This window comes from Centropristis striata, chromosome 3 (assembly GCF_030273125.1).
Source record: "Centropristis striata isolate RG_2023a ecotype Rhode Island chromosome 3, C.striata_1.0, whole genome shotgun sequence".
In the NCBI taxonomy this organism is placed as follows: Eukaryota; Metazoa; Chordata; class Actinopteri; order Perciformes; family Serranidae; genus Centropristis; species Centropristis striata.
In genome coordinates this window covers 34,064,362-34,080,359 of record NC_081519.1, presented here as the reverse complement: position 1 = coordinate 34,080,359, position 15,998 = coordinate 34,064,362, and the positions used below count along the sequence as shown (strand labels likewise).

Here is a 15,998-nt window from a genome sequence, read left to right as displayed (position 1 = left end):
TTGTTTACAATTTGGATTATAGGTTTGTGTGAGATCAGGAACACTGTCGACAGAGCGTGCCATGATCTCTCTAAAGGTCAGGAGGAACATTTCTATTCTCACACTTAGTCAACAATAGGAGCCATTGTCACTAGAATCAGAGGTGATAAAAAAAACTACTTTTTTTTGCTGCTGCTGTTGTTTTTTGTGGCCTAGATTTACACGGCTGCACAAAAGCAATAACAGTATATGACCACGGGGGTGGAAAAGTGTCTGAACTACAATAGTCATAACAGCTTCTGTCCTTATGATTTCAAGCCGGCTGGGCAGGAATGCGCAGGATTTTGTGTGTCAGTAGGTTTTCCAGGGCAGGGCGGCTGATGGAAACTGAAAGTCAGGTTATAAAGGATGCTCCTGGAGATGGTTTTAGATTCGGGTAAAAAGTTGTAGCTGCTTCTTGCACAATATTTGCTCTTGTAGTGTGTAACCTCGCATGGCCTGATGGGGTACTTTTGTCGGGGGTTTCCTGCGAACACACATGGACGAGTCATCGGGGGGGAGGGCCAGCGTTGTACACATTACACATGAATGAGCTAGGAGGGCGCCAGCCGCAACAGAACTTGACTTCCAAATGAATAAATGAAGGCAATTAGTAGATCTGTTTACAATGTTGTGGAGACAGAAGTAGGTCAAACGTGGCGGAGACAGGAGGGAGGAGGGAGCCAGCAAGCCAGAGCCAGGGGCTGTCGCTGGTACCTATAGTGATGAGTCGGGGAATTAGGACATGAAAATGCCGTCTTTATTAAGGATGACTTATAAATGAATGTCATATTGGATCACAAGGGACCGGTGGGGTTTATTAGGAAAAAGCACTGTTTTGTGATCAGTCCACCATGTTTTAATTGTAGTTGCGTTGTGAAGGGGCGGCCCAGGGCGATTGGCCCCTCCTTGTAAGGCCCCATCACAGACTCTGGCCTCAGAGGGCATAATGTTACGTGGATGCTCACACTGCAGATACCCACAGGATATCTCCCCTTTGATGCCGCATAGTGAAATTTTGTGACAGTTGGCCTGTGGTTAATTTTCATCATTATGTTCGGCATTGTAAATTCAAACAGCAGCAGTGTTTCCCCCGGACATTTCTTTCCGTCAGAGGGGGGAAAAAACCCTCTTACAACCAGTATTTAGATTAATGATACAAACACTTTGCGATGCTAGTGTTCTCCGGAAATGAGTGTGAATTGCTGTATATTAATTTAGTTTTGTTGGCAGCTTCTCTGGCATGTCTGTGTGTCCCGGTATGATTTTATTTTAACAAAAACGACCCGTAATTGCCTTTTCTCCATACTTGTTGTTTAGTTTATTGGTCAGCGCAGATATTGCACGCTTTAGGACTCTCCAGCCAGCCACTAATCTTGATGGTAGTGTAGCGGAGGAGGTCTGTGGGGAACAGTAAAACAGCACTATGTCATTGCTACACGCTCTGCTCCTAATAACTGCAGGATGCTGCGAGGGACCTGGGCAGAGGCAAATGTGACATAGGGGACCAATTCCAACACATCCCCACAACACAGTCAGCAGCCTCTTCTGCAATGCATGCCATTATCTTAGGGCACATGCATTATACATGCAGATACAGTACTATATCTGAAATTGCTGTTAAGAGCAGGGACCGGATGAAGGGAGCTGCTGCCACCGTCACATTTAACCATGCATGCCTTTCTCCTCCCTTCCCTCTTCGCAGCTCTGTCTCCTCTTCCATAAATCTCATTGTCGGTCTTCCCTGGTTAATGGTGACCTCAAGCAGGCTCCTCTCTACTGCCGAAGCCCTCGTGTTGCATATATGATGAGCACAGAGGGGAAAGTCAAAGTGACCTCCAGCACTGTGATGAAAACCCATGCAGCTCAAGAGCAATACAGGGTCTTCTATAATTCAGCGAGCGCAAAAGAAGACAGAGGGAGCAGTATTTTCTTTGGAACCTCACAGCATGTGCATGAGCATCGTTCTGCAGCGGCCGCCCAGCACCCCTCATCCTTAACGTCGCCTAAGTGCAAGAAGAACAAGGGGTAAACAGAGGAGTCCGACCGGGGCTCTGAGTGATCTGTGGACAGTGCAGCTGAGGGGAATAGAGAATTAGGATGGTGAAATGTGAGCTTTAGCCCAGAGACAAGTACAGAAGAGCTCTCCGGTTGTGTTTTTTGTACCGTAAGAGAACTCTCTTAGCCATTTTCATTTGGCTCAATAACTACCAGTCTGATACTCAGCCTCCAGCATGGCTGTAATTTTATTGTCTGCTCCTATCTTCAGAGTCTTTTTTCTCTGACTTGACATTGCTTTTTCTCTCGAACAAAGCTATTTCTGCTTAGGCTGATTCAGTTACAGATGTGCAAGGGCTATATTGCTTCTGCATGCATAAATCATGTCCACCTGACAGGGAACATACATTACATTTGGCAGAGACTAGATCCCGGCGAGTATATGAATGAGAAAAATAATCAAACACAGTGATGCAGTGCATCCATGTGAAGCTGTGAAGCACATATGTCCATAATTCCCACACCACTGCACACAGAAATCAAAGAACTTATTCCAAAGAAGCCTGTATGTTTCCTCAGCTCCATCCCTCTTCGCCCATATGGCTTCGTGGGGTGGAAGATGCCAAGGTTGGAGGTAGCTGGCACGAATAATTACGATCAAAGAAATTACAATGCAAAAGGAACAGCTGCTACCTCCACTGCTGACAAATCACTGTGAGCAAGAGGAGACAGCAATAGATAGTGAGCAAGCGGGAGAGAAACAGCAAAGAGGAGGAGAGATGGTGCATGTTCCACTATTCGACAACTTTACCTCTAAGTATCTGCTGCTCCAAAACCCATTTAACATTTAATCCGCAGTGCAAATAAGGCCTTTGGTGGCCATTCACCCCAAAGCTGAACAAATACAAGCATCTGCCCAGATTATCTCAGTCTGTCTCCATGGTCCGCCCAGCCTGGCATGTCCCTAATTCTAACCTACTCTATCCAGTCTCCAAAGTCTCTGAATGTGATTTTTTTTTTTTAGGCAAATCCATAGAAACTTTCTCAGTGTTCAGAAATAGACATAGCCTGGTTAAAAGTACTGCACCCGAGTGGGCCAGGGGTCTACCAGGACTGCAAACACAGGTGAATTTCACTCAAATAGAATTTCACTGGAAGGCAAATGGGACACAAGTCGCATACTGGGTAAAACGGTAAAGAATTTAAACACTTCCCATCGCTATAACCGATCCTTCCTGATAGGACTTGATGCTCAAGTTAAGATTGAATTCTCCAAGTCTATTAAGTTAGTCCAGTCCCACCTGGTTTGTGGCTGCCCAGGGCTGAACACTTCTCGTCTCGGATGTAGTCCAGGTGCTCTGGGCTTCTGGGACATAGGTAACTGATAACTTACTTTATTTCGGCTCAAGTGGCTCATTCGGCTGATGTGTTGTGACTTTAATAATTCCCCAGAGAGTCTGTCAGCAAGAGTCACAAGGGAGAAGCAATTTGGAAGCTTCCTCTTTCGGTATTTTTAATTCAGACGGTTGGAAACAAAGAATCTTTTATTCATAAACTTGAACTTTCATGAATTTTTTGAAACCATTAAAGGGACACCGAATCAAAAAGACTTATTTTTCATTTAACTTGTAGTGCTATTTATCAGTCTGGAGAGTTACATTGCCGAGTGTTGGAGATATCAGCCATATAGATGTCTGCCTTCTCTCAAATATAATTGAACTATTTGGCACTTTATTACGCTCAAAGCAGCAAAAGGAACATTTGAAAGGCTCAACAGCAAAGTCTCTCTCCAGAAATCATGACATGTTTAGTCAAGATAGAAGGCAAACATCTCTACAGCCGATATCTCCAAAGCTCTGCAACTCATACAACGATTTAGATTGATAAATCACACTAAAAGTAAGAGGAAAAGTATGTATTTTTGACTTTGGGCTTGCAATTCCAGCAACTACAAATATGCAGAAAGTGTTTTAAAAGCGCAAATACATTTAATGTGTGAATACTTCTTTGAAACTTGGAAGGTCCAGGTTTCTTGTGAAGGCACTACTGAATGTGAAGTTTGTTCAAATGTCGCTGATGTTCGTTCTTATTTATTGGGAATTTTACCTGCTTCTGCTGATATACCCTGAAGAGATGACTAAAAATTTAATTTTCTTAGAAATGGGAAATGAATTGAGTTGGAGACGTTTGCTCAAAAGGAGGAAAGTAGAAGTGAAACAGATTTGCCATGGCTCTACCACATTAAAACCAATTTCCATACATTTTCCATGACCAGTATTTGCACTTCTGTTTCTGCATTATATTCTCACATTTTAATTATTAGCCAATTTGAATTTTCTAAGATTATTTTTTAGTCACTCCATCATTAGATGTATGAAATTCTGTTTTCAATGGTTGGCACCATCCAAGCCTGACAGGAAGGACGAGTTAGTGGTTTCCTCTTCCATAACGTTGAATTACTTGCAAGATATTTTATCCTGCAGAAGAGGTTGAGATATTCTGACTTTTGGTCCCCAATATGAATCAGCAGTGGATGCTGCATTTCTCATAATAACTCGATAGCATCTTTTGTGAAAGTCTCCTGCCAGGAAAATATCCATGATTTTCTAACTCCACGACCTGAGTTTGTGACAGACTTTCTGTAAAATAATCTGCAGTCTTCAAGTCCTCCAAGTCATGCAACCACATAGGTGGTTTGTTCTTGTCCTCTAATACGACTCTAAGAAGGTTTTTCTAAATTATCGCCCCTACAAGCAGCACAAAATCAATACACATCCTCATAACTCACAGTTTTTAACATGAGGTTCACATTATAAAAATATTTCAGCTTTGTTCAGTTTAGGAAACAAAACAACATGGTTAGGCTTAGGAAAAGATAGTTTGAAGTAGGGCTCGGCGATATCGACCAAAAGTCATATCACAATATATTTAGGCTGAATATAACATGTCGCAAGTAGTTTTATTGAAACCGTTTATTTAAGTGAACATAAATACTGTATAACAACAGGAGTACCTTTTGTTTTTAAATCAAAGCTCCATAAAGTGCACATTTAAATAAAAAAATATTTTAAATAAAAATAGCCCATGAAATGAAATAGGCCAATCTTTTTCTGAAATAAATATATATATATATGAGAAAAGAATAACGAACATTACAAATGAACTGAATATGACTAACCCAAGTAAGGGCAGCATTTATACATAAAGAAAGAAAAAAAATTGAACAATATCGATATATGCGATATGGTCTAATTCCATATCACATTTAAAAATATATCGATATATTTTTTATACCGTTCAGAACCCGTTTGCTTTTCCTCAGGCTAGAGAGCCACGCATTACTTTACATGTCTCTATACGTCTCCGCTTCCCTAGAAACACTAGCGCCAACTTCAGGCATAATAACAACTGTGGCGGACTACATCGTCTCTCTGCAAATGTTGCTCCAGGCTTTGGGAGCCTACATTGGCAACCAAACACGACTGGCGCAACATATTTGTGCTGCTCGTCTTGATTGCTGTGGACAGCAATTTTGTTCTTATAAACAGTGAACATAAGAGGTTAATGTTAGCCTTTGTTGTAAGCTAACACTAGCATGCTAGGTCTAACTAGTCACCTAGCAGAGACTACCTGGTATCGATCACATTGCAGTTAAACAAATAAAATAAAATTAATGATACACCTTTTTTTGGTCTTGTTGGTCACAATAACCCTGCCCCCAGCCCCTGGTGTAAGTGGTTTGTGGTTCCAGACCAGCAAAGAGTTGGTGCCATTTTGGAACCAGTTTTCCTGGCCGAGAGCTGATTCTTTGGCTGTTGAAGCGCCAAAAACTGGTTCAAGATTAGGCACCAGCCCTAGAACTGTCTTGGTCGAAAAGAGGTATATGTTTAGCCTACTTAAAATTCACCATGGCAGCAAAAAAAATTGTCAAAGCATTGACAGCTAGGCATTGCCAGGGACCATCACCCCAGCCTAGTTTGTACAGCACCTTATATTTATAGTTAGTGGCAACATTTAGCGGCCATAACATCTACCTGCCAGCTCCTCTCAGGTTACACTGTGAGTTCTGTCCCACTGTTGATGTTTTTCCGAGTGTTTGTGCTGGCCTGAGCACCTTTAGCATAGCAGCTCGCTCAGCCACAGTCATGTTGAGAGCTGTGTGAAGGCAATCGATATGCTCTGAATTCTGTGTACAAACACTGTAAAAAACAAATATATTATGAATGAAGATCAACAGTTTCATAACTTTAACACTGTCTTCAGTGCTGAAAACACTGTTTGAATCAAAATAACCTTAAAATTGAAAGTCTAAAATGCTAATGGTGTACCAACAGCAAATATGGGTTCATTTTAGGGGTGAAGACAGTCTTGTAAAATCACTGTGCGCCCCTTTAATGTAAATTGAATTATAAACTCTTCAAACTTAAAAGTCATGTGTCAATTTTTCCATGAAACCCCCAACAAATGACTTCCTTCAACTTTGTCAGGTTTTTTTAAAACCATATGCTGTCTGCTTACACCAGTGCCAGAAAAAAATCATGCAAAACACACACATCAGCAAAGTTATTGCACTGTTTGTATCAACAACGGTGTTACAATCTGGAGGCGGTGCGCCATATTGCAAAACCGCCATCACTGCATGCTGAGTGCTGCCAAAGCTGCCATCTGGCAGGTGAGCTGCACGCTTTCCACTTGTACCTCTCCTCCCTTTCACTTCTCTGCTCCGCTGTTTGTTATCACCTCTTTCTCTTCTTTCTCTCGCTCTCTCTGTCTCTCTCTCCTCTCTCTGTTTGTCTTTTTTTAAAGTCCTTCACACTCCTACTTCCTCTTTTTTCCTCTCCTCTCTACCTCTGTTTCATTCCTATTCTCAACCTTTATCTACCTGTATATCCACCTCCCTCCAGGCCTGAGTCGCACACTGAAACAGGAGGAAGCGTGAAGATTGAAAGGGGGATGAAGGAGAGAAAGGAGTAGGGACAACAGCATGTCGGTCGTGCTTGATGATCTGCAGTATTTTGTTCTCTCCCTGTTTCTTGCTTTCGTCACTGTCGGTTCCGTATCGCACCTCTGCTGTTGTCGCTTTCTCTCGTGCTCTCTAATGTATCTCCTCCTATGGAGAGTCACACTAGTACATCCACATCTGCACACACACACACAAACACACACATACAGTGCATGCACACGTGCAAACACTAACACACACACACAATGCACACACACACACTAGGGGCTCTCCTTCTTCTTCTTCCTCGGGCTGTAGCATCTGAACAGTCGTGTTTAATCAGTGTCTCTGTTGGCAACGGGGGTAGTGGTGTGGGGGAGGGGGTGAGGGTTGGAGGTGGGGGGTCTCCAGCTATGGGTAGTAGTAGTGAGCTGCTGTGCACTCACACACCGTGTAATTGTGTTACATACACTAATTCTCCTGATGTGCTATTGCAGCAACTGTGCGTCGCCTTTGCCCCTGACCCACATCACGCTCCCTGATGTTCAAATTACGCTAAAATCAATGTCACAGTTTGAACTGGCGGTCATTTAAATCAAAAGCTGTTTTCTTGCATCTGTAGTGAAGTTGTGTTCTTTATTTCTTCCTCTCTTTTTTTCTGTCTTCTCAAACATACACTACTATAGCTCATTAATCTCCGTAGAAGCCTGAGATAACACTTAACTCCTGGCTTGTGGGGGAATTTGACAGAGACAGATGTTCTAAATTACTTCACCTACACTGGTCCGCCGCTGTCTCCAGGGTCAAAAGACTCCAAAATAATGCAGTTTCACCTCTACGTTCAAAACTACCATTACTAATACGACAACACTATAGAAATCAATGAACAAACCGTGCTTCATTTAGCTGGAAGTGTCCTGTTTTTATCTCATATAAAGTGGATCAGTCTGACTCTGTATGGCGGGAAATGGTATGAATATAGGATCTTAAAGGTCGAGTTCACCCAATTCTTAAACCTAGTGTCCAGCCCTTGAACTAATGTCAGACTCTGTTTATTCAGTCATTGAGTGGAAATGTGTTTATGTCCCTCAAAGCATTGAAAAATATATTTGATTTTAATATATTTGTAAACTCGCCCAGTCGCCAGAGATAAAATGTTGGCATTTTATGTTTCTGCAAACCGCAGATACATGAATATGAAATGCTTTTGATATCCTTAAGTGTCTGTATGAGGACTGGTGAGGTAATATGACTAGCATCAAAGTACAGAGAAGGAGGATGTTTCAAACACTGGACTTTCACCCTTTAGACCAGTGTTTAGGTCCTATTAATGTCCGCTGTGAAACCAAACCCTGATATTTTTTTCTAACCATAACCAAGTAGTTTCAGTACCTAAATATATATTCAAGTAGTTTTTGTTTCAATTAATACAGATGCATTAAGTTTGGGGTTTGTTTGACCCGTCCACCAACCCTTCTACCAGATCCGTCCCTTGTGTTCTTTATATTAAGTCCCTTACTCTAAGCGTCAATTTTGCCATCGATGTGTTTACATTACAGTCATTCGAAGGTCTGGTGGGTCTCATACAGGCTCTAAAAGGTGGCTTGTGGCCATGACAAAGATTAGGAATCTGACCAGTCGGGAGTGAGACCAGCTGGTTACGTCATGTAAAGAGAATGAGAACAGGTTGCAGTGAGTCAGAGATGTTGAGATTCAATGTATCTGTTGTTTGCAGAAACGTGCAGTGCAAACATTTATTCGAGTGACTGCGTTATTGAAAACCTCAACAGCAATTTGTCTTCCTAGAAACGAAGTCCAGGTTACAGTGGACGATCCACAGACCTCAGATTTCATTCAAAAAATAATAATTCTTTAAATAAAAACGGGTTATGGTGATGTCTGTGGATTACCCTGAATTGTTACTTTAAAGACAGGTACATTTTGAATATTTCAAACGTCATTTAAAATGAAAATGAGTCATTCAAATGTTTTTCAGTGTTTTGGTGTGGCAGCACAAATATCTGAGAATAATATGTTAAAACCTCACATACTATATGAGACTAAATGTATGACTGCATGGCTTGAAGCCACAACGAGAAATTGGAAAAACATGTTTTTTGGATAAACTGACTCTTTAAAATCGGTCTACCTCTTAGTTCAGATTGGTTACTGTCAACTATATGTACCAGATGCACAGCAATCATCACAAGCCAAACCTCAGTTTCATTTATTGCTGTCAAACGCAGCAAAAGAGTGAGGGACAGAACTAATGTGGAGATTCATTTAAATTCTAAAATTAGCAGGCAACTGATAAAGTGCGGAGTGCATGACTGGCATGAACACGCTGAGGGAGAAGCCAATCTCTCTTTCTCTCTCGCTCTCTCCATGAGAGGCTTTACCCACTCTGGAGGGGCCAGGAGAATAAAAGCTAGTCCAACTGGCCAGCCAGATAAGCCAGACCAGAAAGAGCATACAGAGGCAACAGGGGTTCAACTGGTTTGCATGAAGGGTGAGAGTCAAAGAGCCGTGAATCCAACAACCAGCCCTCCACCAAACCCCTCCTCGCCCCCTCTACTAGAACCCAAACACACACACACAGACGGGGGCTCGAACAAAGATGCACTTGGTCAACAGCATTGTTGAGGTTGGCACCGCTACAGCCGCGTGTGCTTTAGTTCTCTCAGGCTCAGGCTCCATCTCAGCTCCTGCCCAGCCTTATCAGTGTCCCAGTGGCTTCTGCTCAGCCCCGGCTGCCAAGGCTGCACGGGCTCTGGCTGCAGGAGGCTGGAGGCAGAGCAGCACTGGAGGACTGACTATCTTCAGGCTAAATACTTAACTCTGGTATTCTCCCGATGACCACTGATCTGATGCGCTGCCCAGAATAATCCACAAGTGTAAAGAGTTATGGAAAAATCTGCACAAGCAGGCTCCTATTGGGGGCTTTTGTCTAAAGTAGAGTGAAATGCATCCCTCTGATAATGCAATCATTTGCAGCAAACCTGCACAGTGCTGCTCTGTGATGGGTGCTGAAGCTGAAGCGTTTACAGTCAGTCTTCAGAGCATCACACCACATCTGTTGGCTGTCTCAGGTGGCCAGCAGTGAAACAATTTCACAATTCGCTCATGCAACATTTTAAATAAGATCAATATTCAGAGTTCACAATGTCACTGGACGTTTTTTACTGCGTCCGAGGCGCGTAAAGTCTACCCAACTTTACCCTCCTGCACACTGCTGGGCTGCACTACACCACTACACTAGAGCTGCTGTTCAGCCACTAACAGTAAAGGAGAGGCTACTCACCTTGAAATAAGAGGAGACTCATTCATGAATAGCGCGGATCCGGTTACTTCGCTGGGATTTTTGGAGGGGAACGTCCCGCGGCTCAGTCTGTCAGTCAGTCAGTGAATGTGTGCAGACGCCAAAAACAGCGAAATAAACTATCGGGTAATTTATTCTACGCGCTGCACGTGACGCACAGCCAGGAAAGTCATCTGGTCAGCAGTGAGCATCTCTCCGTCCGTCAGCCGCCGAGAGGGAGACGGTATCAAGTGACCCTCCTGCCTCGTTCAGGGATTGATCATTTTCTGTAACAGGCTGCCACACAACCTCTCTCTCTCTTCTCTCTCTCTCTCTCTCTCTCTCTCTCTCTCTCTCTCTCTCTCTCTCTCTCTCTCTCGGTGTGTGTGTGTGTGTGTGGATGCCGGTGCTACATGAAGTCACCCATCGGTTCACTTGCACCTCACGTACAGTGTGCGCTTTTAGACCCAACCTCCATCGCGTCATCCTTTGGCACAACTTGAGCGCACTGCAATACATTGTATGCCTTTTTAAAAGCATAAAGTGCACTCCTTAAAGTGTTTGTAGATGTATACATCAAGGCGGATGAAAATTAGAAGATAAATAATCATTAAATCGTATGCATATAATAGATTCTGCAAAATATGTCGAATTCAAACATATTTTTCAAAATAAATTGGACCTCTAGCCTGTTTCTGTTATCAGCAGCACACAGGATGGAGATAATGTCCGGGTCTAAAATAGAGCCATTTGTCAAATGATTGTTATCTTCATGTTTTTGTGAAATGACTGGCTTTCACATGTACAATGGGTTGTATTTTTGGTTTGCTGTGTTGGTGTCTGGGACATATATTCAGACATCCTCTGAGGTAAATCTAAGATTTGGTTTGGAAGAATGTGAAAAAGGAATTATGTTGCAGCAGCTCACAAACATGCTGGTTAGACACACTCATGCAGTCTGAGCAGAGAGTGAGACAGCCTGAGGCATTTTTAGTAAGTAAGAAATATTACCTTTCTCAGTATATTCATATGCATTTTCATTCAGAAGTCCAGATAAATGCACACAGCAGCATGCACTCTTAAGTTTCCTGTGAAATACTGCCATCTGTAGATGGAATCATGCAACCACATATTCTTGCAGAGTCTTTGTTTTTACAGAAGAAGCCCTATTATGGTTTTCTGCTTCAGGTAAAAGATCTAAAACACAAGAGGCTGTGAGTGTTGAGTGAGAGGGTGTATTGTTTGTGATGGATGTCCCTGACTTTGAAGGAAAGCTGTGAGCAACACAACCCGTCAGTAGCAGCAGCAGCGTGTCCAGATGAAACTATCAAAGATCTGCTTACGTTGCTGAAAAGCTCAGTCGGCAGTTTTCGTGATGTTTGCAGGGGAGGGGAGGGTGGCACAAGGGTCTGTCGGCCAGCTGTCTGCCCCTCATTATCTGCCGTTTGGCGGGTTGGAGATGAGTTGGAGATGTCAGGCGACTACCTGTTTGGGGGCGAGCAGCTCTGGGTGGCCGCCGACTCCCTCAGGGCTGACCAGATGGCAGCTTTGCTCCTCACCGGCCCTGCAGTCAGGTGCTTGGGGTTCATTAGGCCATGTTGCACACATACATACCGTAATGTGAAAACACACAAGCCTGCAGACATACTAACACATATGCAATCATACACCTGAGGCAAGCACATGCACATTCACAGTAAATATGCAGATGCACACATTGCTGCAGGGAAAGGTGAGGGGAGAAGTGAAAAATAGAAAAAGCTCAGAATAAAGACTTGTAAGATGTATGTGTTGAATAGGTTGTTAGAGATGTGTGATGGTGAGATGTTGCCTGCAACAATTCCTTTATGTTCGTTAGGATGCTTCTCTGTATGGATTCGAATGCTTCCCTTTTTGTCTTTTTTATCAATAAAGGAGCTATTCATACTGATGGAAAGTACAGAGTTATAGTAAAAGTTATGCATGATGATTTGTATGAAAGACACAGTGCTGACTGTGTGTGTGGACGTGGGTTATAAAAGATTGTTATATTCGCTGCACAGGTTAAATTACTCACCACTGTCAAATTCAAGGGCAATCGCAGCCGGTAATTAGTTTTCAAGTTGCTGTGCAAACTTGTGTTATCGCTCCTTCAAGAGCAGCACTTGTTCAAGACTCTGGAGAAAACTCAGCGAGAGGAGAAGCCACAGGTTAGCTGCTCAAATGAAGAGCAGCTGAATGAGACCGCAGCAGACGCAGGAAACAGACTTGTCTTTGAAAATACTTCATCATATCAATTTAATTGAAAAGTGCGGTTTGAATTTGAATTGGCCCAAATCGGTTGGTTATAGCAAAGAGGATGGAGCCACTTGTCTTCCTTTTCTCTGAACGTATAATTGCAAATATGGATTCTAGAAGGTCAAGCATGTGCAGTTGGAGCAGATAATATAAAAACATCTTGATAAAAGTATTTTATCAATGTTTTTTTTAGAATCAGAATCAGCTTTATTGGTCAGGTTTATGTACACATGCAAGTTTTTTATTTTTATTTTTTGGGAACTTCCAATGTACTTAATTTTTTAAAGCACTATATAAATCCTAGCAATTATCAATACAGCTAAAAAAAAAAAAAACAAGGACAAATTTGAACAAAAGTAAATATAAATTATTTAGCTGTTATGCACATGCAATAATGTAAACTATGGAAAATTATATACCTTCTGACTTAAAGGGTCAGTTTTAGAGCTTGACTGATAAATTAGTCGGGTCATGAGGCAATTTTTCATATCTTCATATTTTGTCCCTTTTTGGTTGAAATTAAGCCGCAAATATTCTTTTTAAAATGACAAATAGCAACTTTAATATGACTTATGTGTTTAGGGAAGGATCATTATAGCACATAAGTTATTGTTAAAGTATATCAATCAATCAATCAAATTTTATTTATGTTGCACCTTTCAAACAGATCAATTGTAATACAGTAATAAAGTGTTGTACAGATTGAAAATAACAACAACTCAGAATATTTAATAAGGTCATGGAGACTAATGCACGCCGAGTAATGAAAGTATGATTAAATTATAAAAATGTAAAATTAATAAATGTATACAATAATTAGAATTAAAATAAACAATACAATATAGGTAAGCAGATAAAAACTAATAAATAAAACAAGTCTAAACCATAAAATTGTGATAAAAGATGATAAGATGCTAAAAATAAGACATTACATAAGAGCCAGATTAAAAAGATATTTCTATTGTATGGTCAGTGTTAGGCAAAAAAAAGTTAAGGAGATTTTTGTACTGTTAGGTTTTGATTTTGGTTAATAAACAGACAAACAGTTATTGCAGATCTGTGACCGAACACAAACTCCAGTCTCATTCGCCCTTGACGCTCTTAATTTCCACCTCACTACATAAAGAGCACATTACTACCTGTGTTGGCACTGAATGTTGGCTTTGGTCCAGATTGTGAGGTGGAGAACTGTACGGTAGGAACACAAGTCCTAGGACACTGTGAGTTTTATTTTCAGTAATAAAATCTCCTGCTCAGTACAAATGTTTTTTTTTGTTCCAGTGTAATAAAGACAAATGAATATTGGCTCATATCCTTACCTGACTCTCAAATTATATCATTATCAATCTCAAATCAAGCGTGGATTGGAGTAATTAGACTTTATGTTTACTTCAGAAGAAATATAGTCAACTGCTTCCAGATTTCTAAAACAACCGAGCAGATTCGACAAAATCCAGTTCAGTGATGCACAGAGAAAGATGCAGCGTAAAGATCCGGATGTCTCTTGTATCAGTGGTGTTTGTCAATATTTTTTGGGCTTAGAATAAAATATGAATTTAGGGTTTAATTACCTTTTTTTCAAAATGTATGTTGGACTTTTGATCCTCATTGAGAAATTCAATACATGAACATAAAGTACAGATCACTGTATTACATTGTAGTTTTTCTCTGATGCTGACAGAAAACTTCGTTTCAATTTTAATGGACTGTATTCTGTAGACCAGAATCAGAAATATGCCCCCAAAGGACTTTACAGTAAGACTTAAGGAGAGTCCATAGAAATACATGGTCGCCCATGAAGTTGGAATAAAATATTTTTTACCTCTTTCCATGAAATCATAGTGACAGATGAACTGTATATCTGTTCAAAACTTTAGTAATCAATCTCTTCCAATCATATCACAATGAAAATGAAACCACAATTAACAGAGGATTGTGTCTGAAAACAAAAGTATTCCAACTTTATGGGCGACGTGTAAAATAAGACGAGAACAGACATTCCCATTCTAACCTGGTTCATTCATGCTGCAGCCATATTTATGTGTACAGCTACCAATGATCGCCGTTGTACTCCTGTATAATGGAGCGTCTAGACATTTTTGACTGTGGTAGTCCATGTGGGACTCTGACTTATGGCAGGAAACGTCAATTACACATCGATCTTTGCGAGGACACTCATTCACATAATGCAGGGGTCTCAAACTCAAATTACCTGGGGGCCGCTGGAGGCAGTATCAAAATGACCAAAAAAAGACACAAAATTACAAAAAAAAGACACAAAATGACCAAAGAATACACAGAATTCCCAAAAAAGACACAAAATATTTTTTAAAAAGACAATAAATGTCCCAAAAAAGACACAAAATGACAGAAAAAGACACACAATTATTTTCAAAAGACATATAATTATTAAAAAACACAGAATTACCAAAAAAAGACACAAAATTATTTAAAAAGACATAAAATTACCTAAAAAAAGTAATTAAAGGGACCTTCCACACACAACACGGTAAAGTGCCATTCATATAAAGCTCACATTAAACTTTCATATCAAGGTGGTGACCACAAAATATCGTCACAAGGGCCGCAATTGGCCCACGGGCCACAAGTTTGAGACCCATGACATAATGCATTTCCTAGCCTCTTTCCTTAACCTAAACAATCCCCAACCAAATGCCAAACCCCAACCCCTTCCCTAACCCTCGTCTTAACCTAATTATAACCTGAACCTTAAAAAATCTTAACCCTATAACTTGCTTTTGAAGAAGTGAGGACCGTGCAGAACTGGCTCCCCATCCAGCACCGAATCCACTTCAAGATCCTGCTCATCACCTACAAAGGACTCAATAACCTTCTCCCCCATACCTCAGACTCCGACTTTATTTGTAAAGCACATTTCATACAAGAGAGATGCAACACAAAGCGCTTTACATAAAAAAGGAGAAAATAACAATGAACATAATAAAAAAATAATGAAACATAGAAACAAGCAAACACCCTCCGCCCATCCCCAACCCTCCACCCCACCCACCTTCATCCCACCCATCCTATTAAAAACAAAGCACAAACTGAGGAAGCGCCATCTCAACATGCAGCAGTGAGGAAACACTGGAGGCAGGTTAGAAATTAATTAGATAAAAAAAATAAAGTAAGATGAGATAAAATAGAATAAAAAAAGCTAGATAAAAAGATAAAACAATAAATAAATAATTAAGAAATAGAGCATGATAAAATATGTATAGAAATAGACTAATAAATACCTTCCTCACAGATCTCCTCCAGTGCCACTCCCCTACCTGCAACCTCAGATCTTCAGACACCAACCTGCTGACCCCCATCACCAGGACCAAGCACCGCCCCGTTGGTGACAGAGCCTTGTCCACTGCTGCCCAAACCCTCTGGACCTTCCTCCCTACTCACATCCGCAATTCAGACTCACTCGACACCTTCAAAAATCAACTCAAA

The 15,998-nt window shown here is 41.1% G+C and overlaps 1 protein-coding gene across 1 annotated transcript in view; it reads right to left on the bottom strand.

Moving 5' to 3' along the window:
* LOC131968296 (plexin-A2-like) overlaps positions 1–10,555 on the bottom strand; it is a 104,929-nt gene extending 94,374 nt beyond the window's left edge. Inside the window, exon 1 of the mRNA XM_059329109.1 lies at positions 10,260–10,555. The gene's annotated coding sequence lies outside the window, so the exon portion shown is untranslated. The remainder of the gene's footprint in view (positions 1–10,259) is intronic.
* Positions 10,556–15,998: the final 5,443 nt, after the last annotated feature.